The following is a 22,044-nucleotide window of genomic DNA, read 5'->3' as shown; positions in this document are numbered from 1 at the left end:
TAAGGATGTTGACAAGGATAATAATTCTTTCCTAAAGCGCTGATATAACTCTCAATTGTTTCATTTTAAAATGAGAGGAAAAAGGCTTTGGGAAAGAATACACATTTTTAATAGGATCTATAATTCTGCATGAAGGGTTATCTGAATAGTTTGCACAAGAAATGAAATTATAGCACTTACTCCACAGATATAGCCATTGAGGGGATGAAGCCAAAGTCCCATCGTCCTTTGCAACAGAGGCTTTTAAGGACTCAGTTAACCCTGTGAAACTTCTGTCCATAAGTTCATGGTCTTTTGCTTTGCTCTGAAAAGAAAAAACTGATATTATTAACCTTTGCTTAATCTGACTACGTAGCCTTATAAAAAAATAATAAGCATTAAAATGCATTATAGCCACTGAATCCTTCCAGGTATTAATATATATTTAAAATAGGGGTGCCTGGGTAGCGCAGTCGTTAAAGCGTCTGCCTTCGGCTCAGGGCGTGATCCCGGCGGGCGTACCGGGATCGAGTCCCACATCGGGCTCCTCTGCTATGAGCCTGCTTCTTCCTCTCCCACTCCCCCTGCTGTGTTCCCTCTCTCGCTGGCTGTCTCTCTGTCACATAAATAAATAAAATCTTTAAATATATATATATATATATATATATATATATATATATATATATATATATATATATATATATTTAAAATAAATGACAAGTCACAAACATAAAAAGGAGATAGCCTGGTGGATAACCTTAGCTGTACTGGGTACAGACGGTTAATGATACATCTTAGTATAGTTAATTTTCTTACCATCATCTGCATGCTGTGAGATATATAAAATTCTGCCCTAGTTACCAGCAATGTCCAACTTGCCTGGATAATTTTTGGTCTCTCCATCCTCTAGAAAATTACCAGAGGCTTGAGGAGGGCTGAGGCTTGTTCTAGTTAGAGCTCTCCAGGGAGCAGAACTATATCTCCTTGTTTAACTATAACTTCTTTTGAGTACCTAGCCATTGCTGGATCTCGTAGGGAACATGTAAAATCCCCAATCAATTTAGAAGCAGATTTAGACCCAGAAGATGGCCAATTAATGCATCTCAGCTTTTCGGGAAGCCTGAGTACAAGCAAGGAGCCCCCAAGGCCCCAGGTAATGATTGCTATTTCCATCTTTGTCCAGGAGGAAGAAAAAAAAAAAAAGCTGAAAACAGTTTTCATTCCAAGAGTGTTTTGGGCCACTGATTTTTATCACCCAGGTAAGAAGCATTTGCAATTAACATACAGAATCGTAGTCTCTTAGAGCTATAAGGATCCATAGAGAAAACCTAATCTAATGGTCTCATTTTACAGATGAACAGACTGAGGCCTGTAGAGGTTTGGGGGTTTGTCTGAGGTCACATGCTTGTTAATAGCTCTGCTGGGATATTGATCAAGTGCACTATTTTTAAAAGACTTAATGGTGCTTGAGAAACCGTTGATTCTCCTAAATAGCATAAACATTTCCCCTTCAAAGGTATTTACACTGTTGTTTGTAGGAAGTACACATATATTTCAGCCCAACTCCCACTTGAAATAAATAAAAATTAAAATTAAAACCCAAATATTTTTGTTTAGAATATGATTCTGCTTTAAGCAAAGCAGGGCTTAAAACACCTCTGTTGATGAGCATCTCATTGCTTACTTCTAGGAGCAGGAAGGGTAGGAGTGGGCAGGAAGATACATGCCAAGTTCATGAGTAAAAGAGATTGCTGGGTCTTTAGTGTTTTTCCCTCAAAGGCAGAGAGAGCTCCTCTCTCATTTTGAGGAGCATTACTCTTACTTGGCTTCTTGGACTTGGGGGACTTTCTCCCTACTCTTCTGACTGGCAGATTTGGGAGACTGTGGCTGTCACCTAGCATTCCAGCCACTTCTTGTTTGTACTCCTGTTTACATTGGTGAATAGGAAAGAAGCAGCTGGGTAGGAAAAAAAAAATGGTGATTTGTCTGTTACCACTTAATAAATTGCTATGGTATCTGGAGTCATACCAATAACATATTCAGGCAAAATTAAATATATGTAGATAGAGATTGTAAAAAACCAGCATCTCTGGTGCAGAGCAGAGTTATAAATTAGTTGAGCCTTTTGATTACTGGAGTCATGTTAGTAATAAGACTTGCAGGATATTCTACAGACTTAGAGGGTGTCGATGAAGTGGGAACCTTGTAGAAAATCAATGTGCTGCAGAGTAATAGAGGTCTTGGCTTCTCTGTACCATCCTTAATTGAATTAGGAATTTCATTTGAGAAGGGAGGGTTGGAGTCACAGTCTCACATTTGGTCTCAAGTAAGCATGGAAGCTGGAATATTTGGCAGGATTTCACCATCACCGTGGCCATTGTCCACTGTCCCTGGAGCACACACTGTCATGGGCCAGAGAGAGAGAAGCTTATCTATGGTGAGAGGTCAGCAGTTTCCAGGGTATGGGTCCGTGTACAAGAGGTGAGAAATTACTACAGCTGTTCCATTGCATTGCTTTCTCAGCCGTAAATGAGGCTTCTCATTAATGAATCATGCATGCAGACTGCCAGGGTCTCGGCATTAATTGACACTAATGGGAACATCTGATAGTTGAAGGGAGAGCTATGGGAACCATTTTCAGTCCGATTTGATTTGGAAGGGAGCTTGGATAATTTACAGTTCCCATGAAATGCTAGGGCAGCCTTACACACCACATTTGCACCCCAAACCACAAATAGGTTGCTGAGTATCTACAGAAAAGTCTATCAAATTCTTCATGAGGGAGAAGCAATATCAACAAGTGCTTCAATGAGATTTTCCTTTTTCTGCTAGGCATGGCACCTATGAAGAGTGTTTGAATTTGCTTTTGACTTGTAGTATGCGTGCTAAGGCCTAATGCAACATATGTAATTTGCTTTAGTCCTTTGAGTTCATTCAGTGGGGGTTCAGTGCAAGTTAGCCCTTAGGAAATTGTGATCAGTAATTTTTGTTTAAAAAATGTGTCCTCCCATGATAATGTACTGTATTCCAACAAAACAGGTGGTTGCAAATTTTAATCTGAGCTGCTTGGAATGTTTGCCCCTTAAGTGGAACTGATATGATCATTCCTTTTTTAGCCCCAAAGAGAAAGCCCCTGTAATTAGTTTTTGATACATGTTCAGCATTGGGAAATGGATGTTCATAGTATTGGTATAGTTCAGGCCTTTTCAGATCATGGAACAAATGGGTGAATCCCACCTCCCAGAACACCTGAAGCTCATACTGCTCCTTAGAGTGAATTAGTAAAAGGCTTGACTGCTTTCAGGTGGATGCATCCACACAAAGGCACACTGCTTGCAGACCCCACTTGCTACTTTGGTTGGGTGCCTTTGTGCAGTGCACAACCTGTACAGGTACATAATAGCCTTGGTATTATTCTAGTGAATGGTATTATTTCTCTAACCAAACAATGAGTCTGTGGGAGGGTCCTAGAATAAGCAAGTTGATCTTATAAAGAAAAATATAGGGCTCAGGGAAGAAGATATTGAACAGGCCTATGGGGAAGATACAATAATGACATAATTTTTAGTAGAGGAGAATATAATAGGTTGAGATCCACGTTCCTAAAAACTGTTTTTATTTTTAGTCAATATGACCTTAGGGTAACTTCTGATCCACTGTGAGAAGTAAATATTTTCTTTAGGATCATGTAATTTTTTGCTGGAAAAGAATGTAGGAATCATTGAGTCCTACCCCTTCATTTTAAAGATTTTATTTATTTATTTTATTTGAGAGAGCAGGGGGAGAGGCAGAGGGAGAGACTGTCAAGCAGACTCCGTGCTCAGTGGGGTTTGATCTCATGACCCTGAGATCATGACCTGAGCTGAAACCAAGAGTAGGACGGTTAACCACCTGAGCCATCCAGGCACCCACTCCCCTTCATTTTACAGATGAAAAGTCATACATGCAGCTCAGTGCTACATAGCTAGCTAATAAATGGAGCCTGGATTTAAATCCAGATCTCATGACAAGAAGTTCAATTCACATTCCATCACTGCCAGTCTAAATGCCACAAGCATACACCCATCTCTTGGGTTCAGGAGGTCCCTTCAAGTCTGATATTCTACTCTCAGGTGACTGCATCCATGTTTACCAAATCCATACCCTTCGCCTGTTAACAGTTTTTATTCCTTTCCTCTTGGTCTTCATCTTTGCAAAATAAGGAAAAATAATCTGCTGATCTAGCCTTTTGGTGATGGTTGATACTCCCTGAGGACGATGGAAATGGCATTCCATGTGGGTTAGAGAGTTGTCTTAGCTGCCCCTAAGTTTCCTTCCATCTCAGGATCTAGTTTTATTAGTATGGCAACCTCTTTCTCTTTTGCTTATTTACTTACCCTCCCTTTCTCTATTCTTATGTCTTTCTTGAAGGGCAGCACCAAGACCTGTGTGTCAAGATTAAATAATGTTTCCAGTCCACCACTCTACTTCCACATCCCTGACCCTGCCCTGCTGTACACATCACACACACACACACACACACACACACACACACACACACACATTTTTGGTTACATATAACGTTGTGCTGATATTTTAGATGTAACGGTACATTGGAATTAGTCTACTATGACTCCTTAAATTAAGTCTAGTAGATCCAATTAGAATTTAGTAAAGTTGTGATTAAAATTACTCTACTTGGGACTCCTGGGTGGCTCAGTCGGTTAAAATTACTCTACTGATGAAGGTCTCATGCTTACCTCTGGGAGCATCTTCTATGTGTAACTGGACCACTCATGAAATTTTGAGCAATTGCCAGATCCACAGGTCCTTTCTGGGAAAAGCTGCCAAATCAGGTCCTTAGGCAGAGGTAGCTAAGCTTTCTAAAATGTAACTTTAACAATCTGATCAAAATTGATTGGACAAGGATTGTTAGTCAAAGCAATATATTTATAGACTTAACATTTGACTACCAGCCTACGAGATGGCCAATAGGTTTGTCTATATTTTCTAATGAATATTTTGTCTAGAAGGGAGTTAATGCATGATACACGGGGGGAAAGTGTTAGATACAGGTATTAGAGGAAAAACAAAGAAAGCAGCAAAATCACATAAATAACTTATATGTCACAATCACTTTGTATCCTAGTCATTATGGTAAAGTAGGAAATATTTAGGTTTTAGAGTTAGATAGATCTGGATTGAAATCCTTCATATCTTCTTTGAGACTCAACTTCCTTATTTTAAAAATGGTAGTAGTAATACCTGCTTCATAGGATCATTAAAAATATTAAATGACAAGATGTTTTAAAATATAAGGGAGTGTATGTCACATAGGTAAATAATTGACAAATGGTAGCAAAAAGAGAATAGCTCAAGAATTTCTTGAAAGGATTAAATGAGGTAACATATGTTGTGCTCCAGACACAGCATAGGCATCTATTTATAATAAATGTTCCCTCTGTCCTGTATGATTCCAGGAAGTATAAATACTTCCTTTAAATAGCTAAGTAGATTTGAATTTGCTGGTCTTCATTTGTTCATGTACTCAAGAAATATTTAGTAAGCATCTGCTGTATGCCAGATAAGAAAAGAAAGATAAATCAGAAAGAGTTGCTGATAACGGGGAATATGTAATATGGGTTTCAGAGAGACAGGAAAGTGGATAAATGACATTTTAGTGTGGTAGGTACTGTTATAGGGCGTTATGATAGTGTGCATGATATCCAAATCACTGAAGATTTTAATAGATCAAGCAGCATAATTGTCCCTCCCAGAAGCCAGTCAGAAGGGCATACAGTGCCTAGAAATGCCAAACCAGCTACTACATCTAAGATGTGCATGAATGAAGGCCACAGTGTCTGTGAATACAGAGAAGAGAGGAAGTGTGTCTCGCTAGCAAAATTCAAAGGAGATGCCCATCACGAAGAAAACAAAAAGCTTTCCTCTGACACCATCTGGCATAAGAAAGGTCTGAGTTAATAGTAAAATAGCATCTTGTGCATTTTAGCTTCCATTCTGATGTTTCGTATGTTTCCCCTCTTTTTAGATGAGACTGAAATGAGAATATTAGCTGCATTCATCTCTCCATTCATCCAAATCCTCACTCCCTGTAAAGCATGCCATATGTGAAAGAAAAGCTTTCAAAATACATAATGCTTCTATTTTCATCTACTTCCATAAATAAGCACTATAAATTATGCCCAGCCACCAAGTAATATTACTGAGCATCTGTTCATGGCATTTAAATGTCTAAGGGGGCTAAGGTTGTTTAGCCAAGAAAGGAGAAAACCAGAAGTAGCATTTGTGACAGTCTATTATTCAAAGGGCAGTAAACAACTATTTATCATACCCTCCTAGGATTGAATAAGAGAAAAGAAGTTTGCCAGTATAAGAACTTCTTGGATATGAAGTTTCCAATAAAACAGTGAAATAGCTATTTTCACATCTCTAGATTTATATCTATATGCCTATATACATATAAAATTATAGAACCAGGATGCCCCAAATTTTATGACAAGGCAAAAACTTGGGGGGGGGGGATCAGAAAGCTGTCTGAGAACATGTTACTTTATAGACATATATATTTAAAAGTTTTCTAAAAACCCATTTTCCTTGATCAGAAAGTATTCATTGAATAAATAACATGTTATCAGGCCAAGTGCTTTGAAGAATCACAAAAAGTGTGAATTGTAATTCCTGCATTGGAATTTATAGTCTGGTTGGGAGAAAAAATGAAGTGTACAATACAAAGTTATTCATGATGATATCCCATGTTGCTTGTTGTAATGTATGTGAGAATATTGCAGGTGTTCTAAAGATGACAGGCTTAGACTAGTTTGGGAGTCTTAAATTAGCCTGGAGCAGAGAAACTTGAATTGATCCTTGAAGGATCAGATTTTTTTAGGAATAGGGAAGGGGAAAAGAAAAGAAAAAGAAAGGGACGCCTGGGTGGCACGGCAGTTAAGCGTCTGCCTTCGGCTCAGGCGTGATCCCGGTGTTACGGGATCGAGCCCCACATCAGGCTCCTCCGCTATGAGCCTGCTTCTTCCTCTCCCACTCCCCCTGCTTGTGTTCCCTCTCTCGCTGGCTGTCTCTATCTCTGTCAAATAAATAAATAAAATCTTTAAAAAATAAATAAATAAATAAAAGAAAAAAAGAGAGGAACATTGTGAGAAAAGGCAGTGAGGTAGAAATTAATAAGGTTTTTCATGGAGTCAGTAAAAATGTATATCTAATCCAAGGAGAAGGAATGTATTAGAAGTTAGTGGGGGTTAAGTTCCAGCAGATAGAGCAGGACAACCCACCAAATTGCTTTCCATTTATGGCCAGGAGCATGCCTACCTACACAACTTGTCATGTGCCTTCTAGTCATTTGCTGACCAATTGAACACCCTATCCTAACCAGCCTTATTACTTATTTTCATTTTTCCATAATAGCAGACATATCCAGTCAGATGGTCCACATAAGATGGCCCTAGAACACAATCAATGCAATTTTCTGATAAGATTATGCTTTGTATTCTCAAAGTAAGTGCAGGTGAGCTCTTTCCAGTAGTACATTCCTTCTCACCGTTATTGCTTCTCGTCTCTCCTTTGTATTTCTTTTCATTGTTGTTGATTTTCATTCATTCATTTTTAACTGAACAAACACATTTTTGAGCTTCTACCCTGCCTCATGCTAGACACTGGGAATACAGAAATATGTAACATATTATTTTTACCTGCAAAAAGCCCTTAGTCTAGAGAGAGGTATAGATAAGTCCAATAGAGTTGAATGCATGTTATGTGTTGTAAAGCCTCACCCAACTCCCTAAGGTCACCTAAACTGAACACTCAGCAGGACATGCAGGTGAAGGTAGGTGGAGAAAGAGGTTGGTACCCGTCAGAAAGAACAGTGTGTGAAACTTCAAGGGGGAAAACACAGCACGTAGGGAGGACCACAGGAAGTATGACATGAGCTACAACTCGGTAGAGGAGAATAGATCAGTGACAGACAGGACAATCCTGAAATCTGAGCCCCAATATCATAAGTCCCTAATGATCTCATTCAGTCACTGACTCATTGGGAACACACTTATGAGCACTCATGTATCAGGAATTGTGCTGGCAACTAGACACAATGTACATGGCACCGAGTTGCTTCAAAGGAACTTCAATTTAGCTGAGATGTCACAGCAGTAAACTGACAGTTTATGAGGGTTGGGATGGATGTGGAGGGGCACATGATTCACCCCAAATTCATTCTGTAACATTCTCTCTCTGATCTCATCTTCTTTACTTCTCTTCCAGACTATTTTTTTAAGTAGGTGTGAGGTTTGTTCAATTCTGCTGCTTTCTCTTTATTTCATTCTTATTTCTTTCATTGTTTGAACAATTGAAATGGCCATCTTTCCATTAATATTCAAAAATATGTTCTCCCAAATAAATCACATAGAGGCATGTGCTGAGACTCATTTTATTCTTAAATTTGCTGAGAAATCTGTATTTTAGCCTAGTTTTTATTTAAACCTTTTATATTTTTGAATAAAATAGAAACAAGAATTGGAAATAAATGTGAAAAATTGTATAGCTAGTGTTCCCCTTCTGTCTATATCCCTTCATCTAGCCAAAGTAAAATGTAGAAAAAAAAAGTAAATTTGGAATTAAGAAAATAAACTTAATAACAGAAAAAATTACAAGAGCACAATAGAGTTTATCTTTATAATTTAATTCAACATTTCTTCAAGGAGGCAGAAATTTGTCAATAAGCAAAGTGTCACTAACAGTAAGTTCCTAGAGAAGGATGAAGAGCTGACTGAAACAAATAAAACAGTAATAACATGACTGGAAGAGGTAAATAGGATGCTAGAGCAAACAGTAAAAAGGAATAAGATAGGGAAGAATAAATAATAGAAATGCTGAGAAAGCAATGTTTGGGGATTGAATGTAACAAGAAAATTAAACTCAGAGAGAGATAGGACATAAGAAAGAGAATAAGCACAGTTTTCTATCTCGTGCTTTTCCATCCGAGAGAAATAACTGTCAGATACAGGTCATAAAGCTTTATAGACTAATGACCTCTGACCTCTGACCCTGTGATTTATTTCCTCTGAGCAGATGTGCAGCCCCTCCTCCTTCTGAGAAAAATTAGGCAACATGACTGGGTGGCTTCTCCTGTCCATCAGGCAATGAAATGTGTCCCTGGGTCTCAATTTTCCATCAGCACTCTTGCTCCAGGCCAACTCAAAACCGGTTCACAGACCAATACAGAGTAAGCAGACACATTTTATAAAAAGAGAAACACAGACAGACATACACACACACTCAACTTATAAATCCTTTCTACTGAACCACAGAAAGCAAGCAGTTCCAAATTTAATTAACAGACAAATTACCAAGAGTCAGCAGAACCAGTTCATAATTGGCCAGAGCTGATCTGCCCAATTTGCAAGAAAAAAAAGAAAAAAAAAAAGAAAGAGAAAAAAAGTCCTTTCAATGTAAAGGAAGAAGAATTCTATCCTTTGCATTGGCCTCTTCTACTTGGCAAGTAGAGGCGTCCATTTATAAATGAGCGCATTTCCACACACAGAGCATCAAAAAGGTATTTCCAGACGCACACTGATAATTAAACTGAGTACACACATCCTCTCTGATGCCATTTGAAGCAGCAGGGAGACTGATTGGAGTCAGGGAGGGGACCGGGGCTAAGTTGTTCTTTTCTGAAGCCAAGACTGCTGGTAGCCAGAGTTGGCTCTGGGTTTGGGGGGCAAAGGAGACTGAGTCATCCTCCTTCATAGAACAGATTTGTTGAAAGGGCACAAGAAGTTCCCATGGATTTCATGCTGCTTTGAAGCAACCTGAATTTCAAATGGGTGTGAAAGGAGTGGGGAAGTGGGTTTTGTTGCTAGGTCTCCCAAAGCCTTGCCAAAATTTTGCCTGTTTCTTTGTGAACCTGGTAACCACCCCAGCTGGGCACCCCATCTCTCTGAACAGGAAATAGATGAATATGCCCATCCTTTTCAGCTTGCAAATGTGCCCTAGTAAGGGCAAACATGGCCTTGTTTGTTCTCCCTGGGGAACAACTCAGGCATGAAGTCCCTTTTGTTCAGGCTAAGAACAGCCTCCCCTCTTTCCCAAGTCCCAGAGAGGCTAGCAATTTAATCTGGAAATGTGAACATGAACCTTACCTGGGAAGAGCTGGGCTCTTTGAAGTTGCCCAGGAGTTGGGATCTGTCTGAAGCCCCAGGGGACATAGACAGATGATTCCTGGGAGAGGCCCCCTTTAGTAGGTGTACAGTTCTATAAGGGGAGTCCCCCCAGTATACAGGAGAGCATGGAGCTGATTCAGCAGTGTCTCTAGTCTTAGTTTACAAAAGGGTTATGAGCTGAAAGAGTGAGACATGTCTTACATGACATAGGAATATCAAATTATAGCCATGGGGCATCTGGGTGGATCAGTCAGTTAGGCATCTGCCTTTGGCTCAGGTCATGATCCTAGGTCCTGGGATCAAGCCCACATCAGGCTCTCTGCTCAGTGGGGAGCCTGCTTCTCCCTTTCCCTCTGCCACTCCCCCCACTTGTGCTCTCTTTCTCTCTGTCGAATAAATAAATAAAATCTTTAAAATTTTTTAGTGTATTAGTGTATGTTTCCTGATAAATATATGCAAGGAAGAGAACAGAGGGATGGGCGTTTCTCTATTCTTCATGGAGTTAATGAGTGCATAAAACCTTATGAATTCTCGCATATATGTATATTGCCATGGACAAAGGGAACAATAGTTGCTGGGGTAGGATGATAACAAAAATAAGTAAGCCATCATCCTTATCTTCAGCGAATTTATAGGAAAAGAAAAAAGTGTTAGAGTCATATAATTGTAATAAAGGTCGAGTACTGATATGGTACTGCTGCATACCATATGAGAGAAGCAAGGAACTCTGGGGATTTAAAATTAGGAGAGATCATATTTCACCAAGTAAAATTAGAAAAAGCTTTATGGTGGAGGCAGCCTCTATGATGAATCTTGATGCAGGTTAAGGCTTCCAACATATGGAGAAAAAGGATGGAAAGGAGGACATTCACTAGTGAGGGAGAGTGTAATCAAAAGAGCCCAAGAAGAAAAATATAGGACTTACTGCTGGAATAGCGCGTTTTGAATGAAGCATCACATTCTTATAAGAAAATCATAAGAAATAAGGATGAAAAGCCAGATTAGGGTCATACTGATGAAGGCCTTAAATGTTAGGCTGAGTGTTTGGTTTTAAACTAAATAGAGAATAGGGAATCTTTGAGATTGTGAACAAGGAAGTGATATAATTGGAACTATACAGAAATTAATAATGGGATAGGTTGGAAGGAGATTAGAGACAAATCCATGAGACTATCTATTTTAGTCATCTAGTCAAAATGTAACAGATCTTTCATATCAGGTTTGTGGAAGTGGGAATAGTAAAAGAGAGAGATTGGAGAGACTTTGAAAAAGTAGAATCGACAGGCTTGACAACTCACTGATGTGGCTGGCAAGGGAAAGAGAGGAGTCAGAGATGATGCCAGGGTTTGGAGCCCAAGGGAGTGGAATAATAGTGTTGCCATGGAAAGGGAAAAAAAGTCTGGAGTTTTGAAGGAAGTGGAGTTCAATTTGGGGTATATTGAAGTGAGGGTACTAGCTAGAAACTGAGTTAGAAATTCCCAGCAAGCCCCTAAATTACAAGAAATAGGCCAGGTTTAAGACGGAAGTGGCAGTCATCAATTTATCCAGTTGTTATGGAGAACCTAATATGTGCCAGGCACTGTATGAGGCATTGGGGTTACAGAGATAAACAAGGTTAATGGCTTCTGATATCACGGAGTCTATAGTCCAGTGAGGAATACAGACAGGTAAATGCGCAAGTCCCCCGCAAAATGAGAACTATTATGGGGAAGGTGGGGGAAAAAAGGATGTTATGGCATCCAGAAAAGTTCCAAAACACTTTACCTAGACTTTGGGGGTCAGGGTAAGATCCTAGCTGAAAGTGACCTCTAAGTGGCAGGAGACTGGGGGCAGGGGATCAGGATGAGCATTTCCATGCAACAGGAAGTCCCGCTTAGAATGAGAACAAAGCCCATGAGAGCAGAAAACACAAGATGAGAACAGCAAGAGAGGAGGCTGGAAAATTAGGTCAATTATTTTGAGCGTTAAGGGTCACATTAAGGAATCTGGACTGTCCGGAGAGTCATAGGAAGCAGCTGGTGGGTTTTAAGTTGGGGAACTATCAGATTTTAATTTTGTAAAAAATCGCTCTGGGAGTCAAGTGGGAATAGAGAAGAAAGGAGAAAATAAAGCAGTGAGTGAGATTCAGGAGACCTGGTCCTAAATAGTATCGATGTGGATTGAGAAATGTAAATGGACTCAAAGGTAGAGGTCGAAGATGTGTTGAATGCTTTGATGGGACAGAAGAGTGGGAAAGAAGAGTCAAGAAAAATATCCAGTTTTTTCTTGGCCACGAGGTGGTTGGTATTAATGTTCACTAAGTGAAAAACACAAAAGGGCCTAAAATGGGTTGAATAATATCAATATTTAAGGGGTAGGTGGGAGAAGAAACAACAATGAAGGCTGGGAAACATTTGCCAAAGAAGTAGGAAGAAAAACCAGAGAAGATCTGTGTTTTAGAAAACAGGGGAAGAATATATCAACTACGAGGAGAGGTCAACTATACTGAAGATCAAACCAAACAGTGCCAAGAGGTCAACTGAGAAAGCATTATTGGCTATCATAGAAGGGAGTGATTGGTGTCTCAGGAAAAAGGAATTTCAGTGGAAAGGGGGAAGAGAGGTCAAAATGTAGTGGGTTGAAAGGTATGAGCTGACTAAACAAGTCAATGGAATTGGGCTTTTGGCTATGCTGGAGAATGGAGTGGTGGGAACAGAGGCCAGACAGCAAGGCTGAGGAATGAGCAAGGAGATGGAGTCAAGGAAGGAGTAGAGGCCACTTACTCTAGAAATTTGTTGAGGAATACAAGGACAAAAACCTACAGCTAGAAGGTTGACTAGACACATATGCAGGCAACGAAGGAAGGTTTAATGAGAACCCTATTCCCTGTTCCCTCATCCTCACAAAACTACGAGGACAAAAGAATCAGGGCCAAAGTGTGGTGATGCCCTAGGAGATATCTCTTATTTTTATCTTCTAAATAGATTTTCAGAGAAAAACAAGCAGCAGTGTTCTGTGAAGTAGACAGGAAATAGCAGAGAGTTGAGCCTAAAATAAGCTAGCATAATATACCAGCTGGAAAAGCATTAGCAAACACTTCTTTGAGAATGCAAATGTTTCCTTGAAGGGTTAAGATCCTTGGGCTATGAATTATTTACTTTTTCATGTAAATAACATCAGCTCTGAAGAAAGAAATTCTTTGGTGTTTTAGTCTGGGCAGCTATAACAGAATACCATAGCTTGGGTAGCTTATAAACACCAGAAGTTTATTTCTTGCACTCAGAAGACTGAAAATAGGAGATCAGCTTCGCAACCTAGTCAAGTTCCAGTGAGGATCCTTATTCTGGTTGCCAACTGCCAACTTTTCCTGAGAACCTCACACATGGAGTGACTCTTAGGAAAGCACTAATCCGAGTTGTGAAGGCACCACCCTCATGACTTTATCTAATCCTAATCACCTCCCAAAGGCCCTTCTAATACCATCACATTGTGGGGGAGGATTTCAAGGTATGAATTTGGGGCGGGGCCCAAAAATTCAGTTCATAATACTGGGTCATGGCTGTGGGAATGGGGGCCATGGGAGACAGAAGGGCATTTAGGACAACTGGGAGAAGGATAAGAATGGAAGCAACAGATAGTGCAGTTCAGGACTCCCCCTCTCCTTCTCAAACTCCTCATGCCTTCTGGTAATCGTCTTTCTGCCTACTTTCATTGCTGTTAACTGACAAGCGCTGAGGTCCTTAGAAACGGTAACTATTCACAAGTTTTAAATGGCCTAGTAGCAGAACGCAGCTCCACAGCCATGACCATAAATAGGATCCAAGATTCAGATAAGCTCCCTGAAAGTAGGTAGGACAAGAGGTGGTTTAGGTAGATCATGGCAGAGCAAACAGAAAGATGCATAGCTCCAAGCTCAGCTCACAGAGTAACTGCAGAACTTCAGTATGGATATTATGGTGGATAAGGAAGTTAAATACCTTGATTTTTTTTATTTTTCTGGAAAAAGGCGGGGGGCACACAGTTGTTTTTCTTTAAATATAAATAAATATCTAATTAGTTCTAATGGTTTCTTTTACTCTTGTGATCAGTTCTAGGGACAAAAAGCAAGGTATCTTGGTTTTCAGAACCTCTCACAGTTTGAATACTCAGTAAATACTAAGAAAGCAATCCAATATGTGAAAGTAAAAAGCCAGAATAAATCTGCCTCCTTTCTTGAATGCTGAACCTTTAAGCACTCAACAGGGAGGAAGTATTTTTCCTAATATAGAGATAGAGAGTTGTTTGTTACAGAAAGGGAAAAAAATCCAATTAAAAAGTGGGATTTGTGAGGCCTCTGCTTTGGCATCAACCACATAGCAGAGTCAATACATCAGCTCTAATGCCAAAGGCGTAGATGCCTGATATCGGAGATCATAAGCCAGTTTCCAGTCTGTTGGCTTTCTCATCATAGGAGGTAGTTTAATGTTCTGATTTCAGTAATAAGTATTACTGCATAAACTTAAGTAATAAGGCCTAAACTTCTTTTGCCTTAAATGCTTATACAAAAACGTCTAAACCTTCCCGAAGTGTTCAAGCAAAAAGTGAAAAATTAAGTCATACTAGTTGTTTTATATCTTGCAAAACAAAAATGGTAATTTGACTACATGATCTGCACTTTAAGCCAAAAACCTAATTATCGGGTTCAGTAAGACCATTTCCAGTGACATCCATGTTGCTCTTTAAAGAAAATGAAATAATGTAGTGAATGCTTTTGGAACAGGTGTCCTCAGCGCTCTGCCCAGAATGCCTCTGATCCCTCTTGCTATTCTCCTGTATACCTACTGCTAGAGTCCTCAGGCTCCTAACAACCAGAACCTGCCTCTCTTTGTTTGAGAGCTACCCTGAGGCTGCTGGATTCTGCTTTGCCTAAAGAAATTGAGACCCCTAAGTGCCCTACTAATAATGCATAATATTTACAGAGTACTAACTGTATACTGGTCCCTATATTAAGCACTTTATCTGAATTACCCCATTAAATTCTCACAGTAACTCTACAAAAGTATAAATGAAGAAATTATTGGCTCAATAATTTCCCTTCTATGAAGTTGTTACATTAGTATGACGATACTTATGTACTCTGATGTATGTACAAAGATTTTCACTATAGTAAAGTTTTTATTGTTTTTAATTTTTATTATGAAATATGTTTATTGTTTAAATTCCATTAATTAACATATAGTGTGCTATTAGATTCAGAGGTAGAGTTCAGGGATTCATCAGTCTTATATAATACCCAGTGCTCACTACATCGCATGCCCTCCTAATGTCCATCACTCAGTTACCCCAGCCCTCCCCCCACTCCCCTCCAGCAACCCTCAGTTTGTTTCCTATAGAATCCCTTATGGTTTGTTTTCCTCCCCTCCCTTATAATCCTCTGTATTGTTTCTTAAATTCCATGTATCAGTGAAATCATATGATAACTGTCTTTCTCTGATTGACTTATTTCGCTTAACATAATACCCTCTGGTTCCATCCACATCATTGCAAATGGCAAGAATTCTGAGTAGTATTCTATTGAATATAGATATAAACCATATCTTCTTTATCCGTTCATCTGTCCATGGACATCTGGGCTCTTCCATAGTTTGGCTATTGTGGACATTGCTGCTATAAACATTGGGGTGCAAGTGCCCCTTCAGATCACTACATTTGTATCTTTGGGGTGAATACCCAGTTTGCAATTGCTGGGTCATAGGGTAACTCTATTTTCAACTTTTTGAGGAACCTCCATACTGTTTTCCAGAGTGGCTGCACCAGCTTGCATTCCCACCAACAAAATAAGAGTGTTCCCCTTTCTCCACATCCTTGCCAACATCTGTCATTTCCTGACTTGTTAATTTTAGCCATTGTGACTGGTGTGAGATGATAACTCATTGTGGTTTTGATTTGTATTTCCCTGATGCCGAGTGATGTTGAACATTTTTCATGTGTCTGTTGGCCATTTCTGTGTCTTCTTTGGAGAAATGTCTTCTGCCCATTTCTTGGTTGGATTACTTGTTCGTTGGGTGTTGAGTTTGATAAGTTCTTTATATTGTGAATACTAGTCCTTTGTCTGATAAGACATTTGTAAATATCTTCTCCCATTCTGTCAGTTATCTTTTGGTTTTGCTGACTGTTTCCTTTGCTGTGCAAAAGCTTTTTATCTTGATGATGTCCAAATAGTTCATTTTTGCTTTTGTTTCCCTTGCCTTTGGAGACATGTCCAGCCAGAAGTTGCTGCATCCAAAGTCACAGAGGTTGCTGCCTGTGTTCTCCTCTAGGATTTTGATGGATGCCTGTCTCACATTTTGAGTCTGTTTTTTGTGTGTGGTGTAAGAAAATGGTTCCGTTTCATTCTTCTGCACATTTGTAGAAGAGACTGTCTTTTTTCCATTGGATATTCTTTCCTACTTTGTTGAAGATTAGTTGACCATAGAGTTGAGGGTCCATTTCTGGGCTCTCTGTTCTCTTCCATGGATCTCTGTGTCTGTTTTTGTGCCATTAACATACGGTTTTGATGATTACAGCTCTGTAATATAGCTTGAAGTCCAGAATTGTGATGCCACCAGCTTTGGTTTTCTTTTCCTACATTCCTTTGTCTATTCAGGGTCTTTTCTGATTCCATTCAAATTTTGGGATTATTTGTTCCAGCTCTGTGAAAAAAGTTGATGGTATTTTGATAGAGTTTGCATTGAATGTATAGATTGCTCTGGGTAGCATAGATATTTTCACAATATTTGTTCTTTCAATCCATGAGCATGGAATGTTTTTCCATTTCTTTGTGTCTTCCTCAGTTTCTTTTATGAGTGTTCTATAGTTTTCTGAAGATCCTTTGTATCTTTGGTTAGGTTTATTCCTAGGTATCTTATGTTTTTGGTGCAGTTGTAAATGGGATTGACTCCTTAACTTCTCTTTCTTCTGTCTCATTGTTAGTGTATAGAAATGCAACTGATTTCTGTGCATTGATTTTATATCCTGCCACTTTGCTGAATTCCTGTGTGAGTTCTGACAATTTTGAGGTGGAGTCTTTTGGGTTTTCCACATAGAGTATCATGTCATCTGCGAAGAGTGAGAGTTTGACTTCTTTGCCGATTTGGATGCCTTTTTTTTCTTTTTGTTGTCTGATTGCTGAGGCTAGGACTTCTAGTACTATGTTAAACAAAAGTGGTGAGAGTGGGCATCCCTGTCATACTCCTGACTTTAGGGTGAAAAGCTCTCAGTTTTTTGCCATTGAGAATGATATTCACTGTGGACTTTTTGTAGATGGCTTTTATGGTATTGAGGTATGTTCCCTCTATCCCTACACTGTGGAGAGTTTTAATCAAGAAAGGATGCTGCACTTTGTCAAATGCCTTTTCTGCATCTATTGAGAGGATTGTGTGGTTCTTGTCTTTCTTTTATTTATGTAGTTTATCACATGATCAGTTTGCAATTGTTGAACCACCATTGCAGCCCAGGAATAAATCCCACTTGGTTGTGGTGAATAATCCTTTTAATGCACAGTTGGATCCTATTGGTTAGTATCTTGGTGAGAATTTTGGCATCCATGTTCATCAGGGAAATTGGTCTGTAATGCGGTGGAGTCTTTGTTTGGTTTTGGGAGCAAGGTAATACTGGCCTCACAGAAAGAGTTTGGGGGTTTTCCTTTCCACTATTTCTATATTTTGAAACAGCTTCTGAAGAATGGGTATTAATTCTTCTTTAAATGTTTGGTAGAATTCCCCTGGGAAGTCATCTGGCCCTGGACTCTTGTTTGTTGGGAGATTTTTGATTACTGCTTCAATTTCCTTGCTGGTTATAGGTCTGTTCAAGTTTACCATTTCTTCCTGTTTCAGTTTTGGTACTTTATATGTCTCTAGGAATCATCCATTTCTTCCAGATTGCCTAATTTGTTGGCATATAGTTGCTCATTGTGTGTTCTTATAAGTGTTTGTATTTCTTTGGTGTTGGTTGTGATCTTCCTCTTTCATTCATGATTTTATTTACTTGGGCCCTTTCTCTTTTCTTTTTGATAAGTCTGGCCAGGGGTTTATCAATCTTACTAATTCTTTCAAAGAACCAGCTCCTAGTTTCATTGATCTTTTCTACTATTTTTTTCTATTTCATTGATTTCTTCTCTAATCTTTATTAATTCTCTTCTCCCGCTGGGCTTAAGCTTTATTTGCTGTTCTTTCTCTAGCTCCTTTAGGTGTAAGGTTGTGTATTTGAGTCCTTTCTTGTTTCTTGAGAAAGGCTTGTATTGATATATATTTCCCTCTTAGGACTGCTTTTTCTGCATGCTAAAGGTTTTGAACAGTTGTGTTTTCATTTTCATTTGTTTCTATGAATTTTTTAAATTCTTCTTTAATATCCTGGTTGACCCTTTCATTCTTTAGTAGGATGCTCTTTAGCTTCTATGTATTTGAGTTCTTTCCAAATTTTCTCTTGTGATTGAGTTCATGTTTCAATGCATGTGGCTTGAATGTATGCAGGGAATGATCCTAATCTTTTGGTACTGGTTGAGACCTGATATGTGACCCAGTATGTGATCTATTCTGGAGAACGTTCCATCCATGTGCACTCAAGAAGAATGTGTATTCTCTTGCTTTAGGATGGCATGCTCTGAATATATCTATGAAATCCATCTGGTCCAGTGTGTCATTCAAAGCCCTTGTTGAAGTCCATCTGGTCCAGTGTGTCATTCAAAGCCCTTGTTTCCTTGTCAATCTTCTGCTTAGATGACCTGTCCATTCCAGTGAGTGGGGTGTTAATGTCCCTTACTATTATTGTATTATTATCAATGTGTTTCTTTAATTTTGTTATTAATTGGTTTATATAATCAGCTACTCCCATATTAGGGGCATAAATATTTATAATTGTTAGATCTTCTTGTTGGATAGACCCTTTAAGTATGATATAGTGTCCCTTTTCATCTCTTATTACAATCTTTGGTTTAAAATCTAATTTGTCTGATATAAGGATTGCTACCTCAGCTTTCTTTTGATGTCCATTAGCATGAGAAATTGTTTTCCACCCCCTCACTTTCTATCTGAAGGTTTCTTTGGATCTATAATGAGTCTCTTACAGACAGCATATCAATGGGTCTTGCTTTTTTATCCCATCTGATACTCTGTGTCTTTTGATTGGGCCATTTAGCCCTTTTGCATTCAGAGTAACTATTGAAAGATATGAATTTAGTGTCATTTTATTACCTGTAAAGTCACTGTTTCTGTATATTGTCTCTGTTCCTTTCTGGTCTATGTTACTTTTGGGCTGTCTCTTTGTTTAAAGGATCCCCTTTAATATTTCTTGCAGTGCTGTTTAGTGATCACAAGTTCTTTTAGTTTCGATTTGCCATGGAATCTTTTTATCTCCCCTTCTATTTTGAATGACAGCCTTGCTGCGTAAAATATCCTTGGCTGCATATTTTTCTCATATTGCACCATGAATATATCATGCAAGTCCTTTCTGGCCTGCCACTTCTCTGTGGATAGGTCTTCTGCCAGTGTACTGTTTCTGCCCTTGTAGGTTACAGACCTCTTGTCCCAAGCTGCTTTCAGGATTTTCTCTTTTCTCTGAGATTTGCAAGCTTCAGTATTATATGTCGAGGCGTTGACCTATTTTTATTGATTTTAAGGGGGGTTCTCTATGCCTCCTGGACTTGAATGCCTGTTTCCTTCCCCACATTAGGGAAGTTTTCTGCTATAATTTGCTCCAATATACCTCTGCCCTTCTTTCTCTCTCCCTTTCCTGTTCTTCTGGGATCCCAATTATTTTAATATTGTTTCTCTTTATGGTATCACTTCTCTCTCGAATTCTCCCCTCATGATCTAGTAGTTGTTTATCTCTCTTTTTTCAGCTTCTTTATTCTCTATGATTTTGTCTTATATTACACAAATTCTCTCCTCTGCCTCATTTATCCTAGCAGTTAGAGCCTCCATTTTTTTAATTGCATGTTATTAATAGCCTTTTTGATTTCAACTTGATTAAATTTTAGTTCTTTTATTTCTCCAGTAAGGGATTCTCTAGTGTCTATGTTATTTTCAAGCCCAGCTAGTATCTATAATCATTATTCTGAACTCTAGTTCTGACATCTTACTTATATTCATACTGACTAGGTCCCTGACAGTAAATACTGTCTCTTGTTCTCTTTTTTTGAGGTAAGTTTTTCTGTCCAGAGAATAAATGAATGAGAGAACAAAATGCTAAAATGGCAATAAAACTCCCAGAGAAGTATACACTAAACAAATCAGAAGAGACCCAAAAATAAACAAAAATTAAAAATTAAAAAATAAAAACAAGAAGAGAGAGAGAATATAATCAACAGGTGAATAGAACAGAGCAATACACTGGATTCTGTGTGTATTTTGTTCTGTTTTTTTAAAAAAACTAGATCCCAAAATTGTAAAGAAAGAAAAACATATATATATATATATATATATATATATATATATATATATATATATATATACATGTATACAAAAATAAAATTAAATACGGTGAATGGTTAGAATGTAACTGTAAAAATGAAAATTAAAAGACAAAAGAAAAAGAAAAAAAGAATATAAACAGACAGATGAACAGAACAGAGCAATACACTATATCCAGGGTGTATTTTGGTCTGTTTGTTAGAAGAAACTACATCCCAAAATTATAAAGAAAGAAAAACTTATATATATACAAAAATTAAATACATTGAAAGGATAGAATGTAACTGCAAAGATGAAAACTTAAAAAAGACTTTAATCTTAGGGGCACCTGGGTGGCACAGCGGTTAAGCATCTGCCTTCGGCTCAGGGCGTGATCCCGGTGTTATGGGATCGAGCCCCACATCAGGCTCTTCTGCTATGAGCCTGCTTCTTCCTCTCCCACTCCCCCTGCTTATGTTCCCTCTCTCACTGGCTGTCTCTCTCTCTGTCAAATAAATAAATAAAATCTTAAAAAAAAAAGACTTTAATCTTAAAAGAGAAAATATAATCAAACAGGTGAAGAGAACAGAGCAATACACTAGATTCTGTGTGTATTTTGGTCTGTTTGTTAGAAGAAACTGCATCACAAAATTGTAAAAAAAGAAAAACTTACATATATACAAAGATAAAATTAAATACAATGAAAGGATAGGAATGTAACTGTAAAAATGAAAATTTTTAAAAAAGACTTTAAAAAAGAGTTGATAAAATAAGAAATTGGTTGAAAAGGAAAGAGAAAAAAATTAAAATTGAACGACTAAATAATCATGATAAAAAAAACCCTTGAATTCTGTATACTATCTTCCCCTAGCACTGGGGTTTTGCAGTTCTGTGTGATCGATAAACGTGATCTTAGCGGGATGTTCTTGCTGATCTTCTGGGGGAGGAGCCTGTTGTGCTGATTCTCAGGTGTCTTTGCCCTGAGTGGACTTGCACTGCCTTTGCCAGGGGGCCAGACTAAGTAAGTGGCTCCAGATTGCTCTCTGTGGCTTTTCTTCCCTGAAGGCTTTCCACACCTCTTTAGAGGGCGAGCCTGAAAATGGCAGCCTCCAGATCTCCAGCCCTGGAGCTGAAAGCTCGTGCCCCCGACTCTTCGGTGCTCCTTCAGGAAAAAGCAGTCAATTGCTCCGGTCTCCCTGGTTTCTGTCCACACTGTGTTCACCCAGCCTGTGACCCAGCATTTCTATCTCAGCACATGACCCTGCTTAGAGTCTCCAAACCCTGCAGACTCCTGCAGCGTTCATCTGCACGTCTCCTCCCAGGAGAAGAAGGGTGGTCTTGCCCCAGTTCTGCCACTTGCTGGGCCCCTGCTCAGAGAGCCCTCAACCAACCATGCCAGGGTTCATAGTTTATGTCAACACTGAGCTGAGAGCTCACTTCTGGGTTTGCTGATTGAGGCAGCTTCCTCTCCAATGCCTGGGAGCTCTGCTTCATTCAGGCACCCCCGTTCT

General features: G+C 38.9%; 1 long non-coding RNA gene across 2 annotated transcripts in view; it reads left to right on the top strand.

The window, feature by feature from the left end:
- Nucleotides 1–860: 860 nt before the first annotated feature.
- LOC123002064 (uncharacterized) overlaps nucleotides 861–22,044 on the top strand; it is a 78,921-nt gene continuing 57,737 nt past the window's right edge. Inside the window, exon 1 of one of the 2 annotated variants that reach the window (XR_008957130.1) lies at nucleotides 861–1,238. This is a non-coding gene — a long non-coding RNA (uncharacterized LOC123002064). The remainder of the gene's footprint in view (nucleotides 1,239–22,044) is intronic. The other variant, XR_006411576.3, reaches the window with a different exon arrangement.

Source organism: Ursus arctos, unplaced genomic scaffold, assembly GCF_023065955.2.
Source record: "Ursus arctos isolate Adak ecotype North America unplaced genomic scaffold, UrsArc2.0 scaffold_36, whole genome shotgun sequence".
Lineage (NCBI taxonomy): Eukaryota > Metazoa > Chordata > Mammalia > Carnivora > Ursidae > Ursus > Ursus arctos.
Note: the sequence above shows the minus strand (reverse complement) of the source record. Positions and strands in the feature narration are given on the sequence as shown.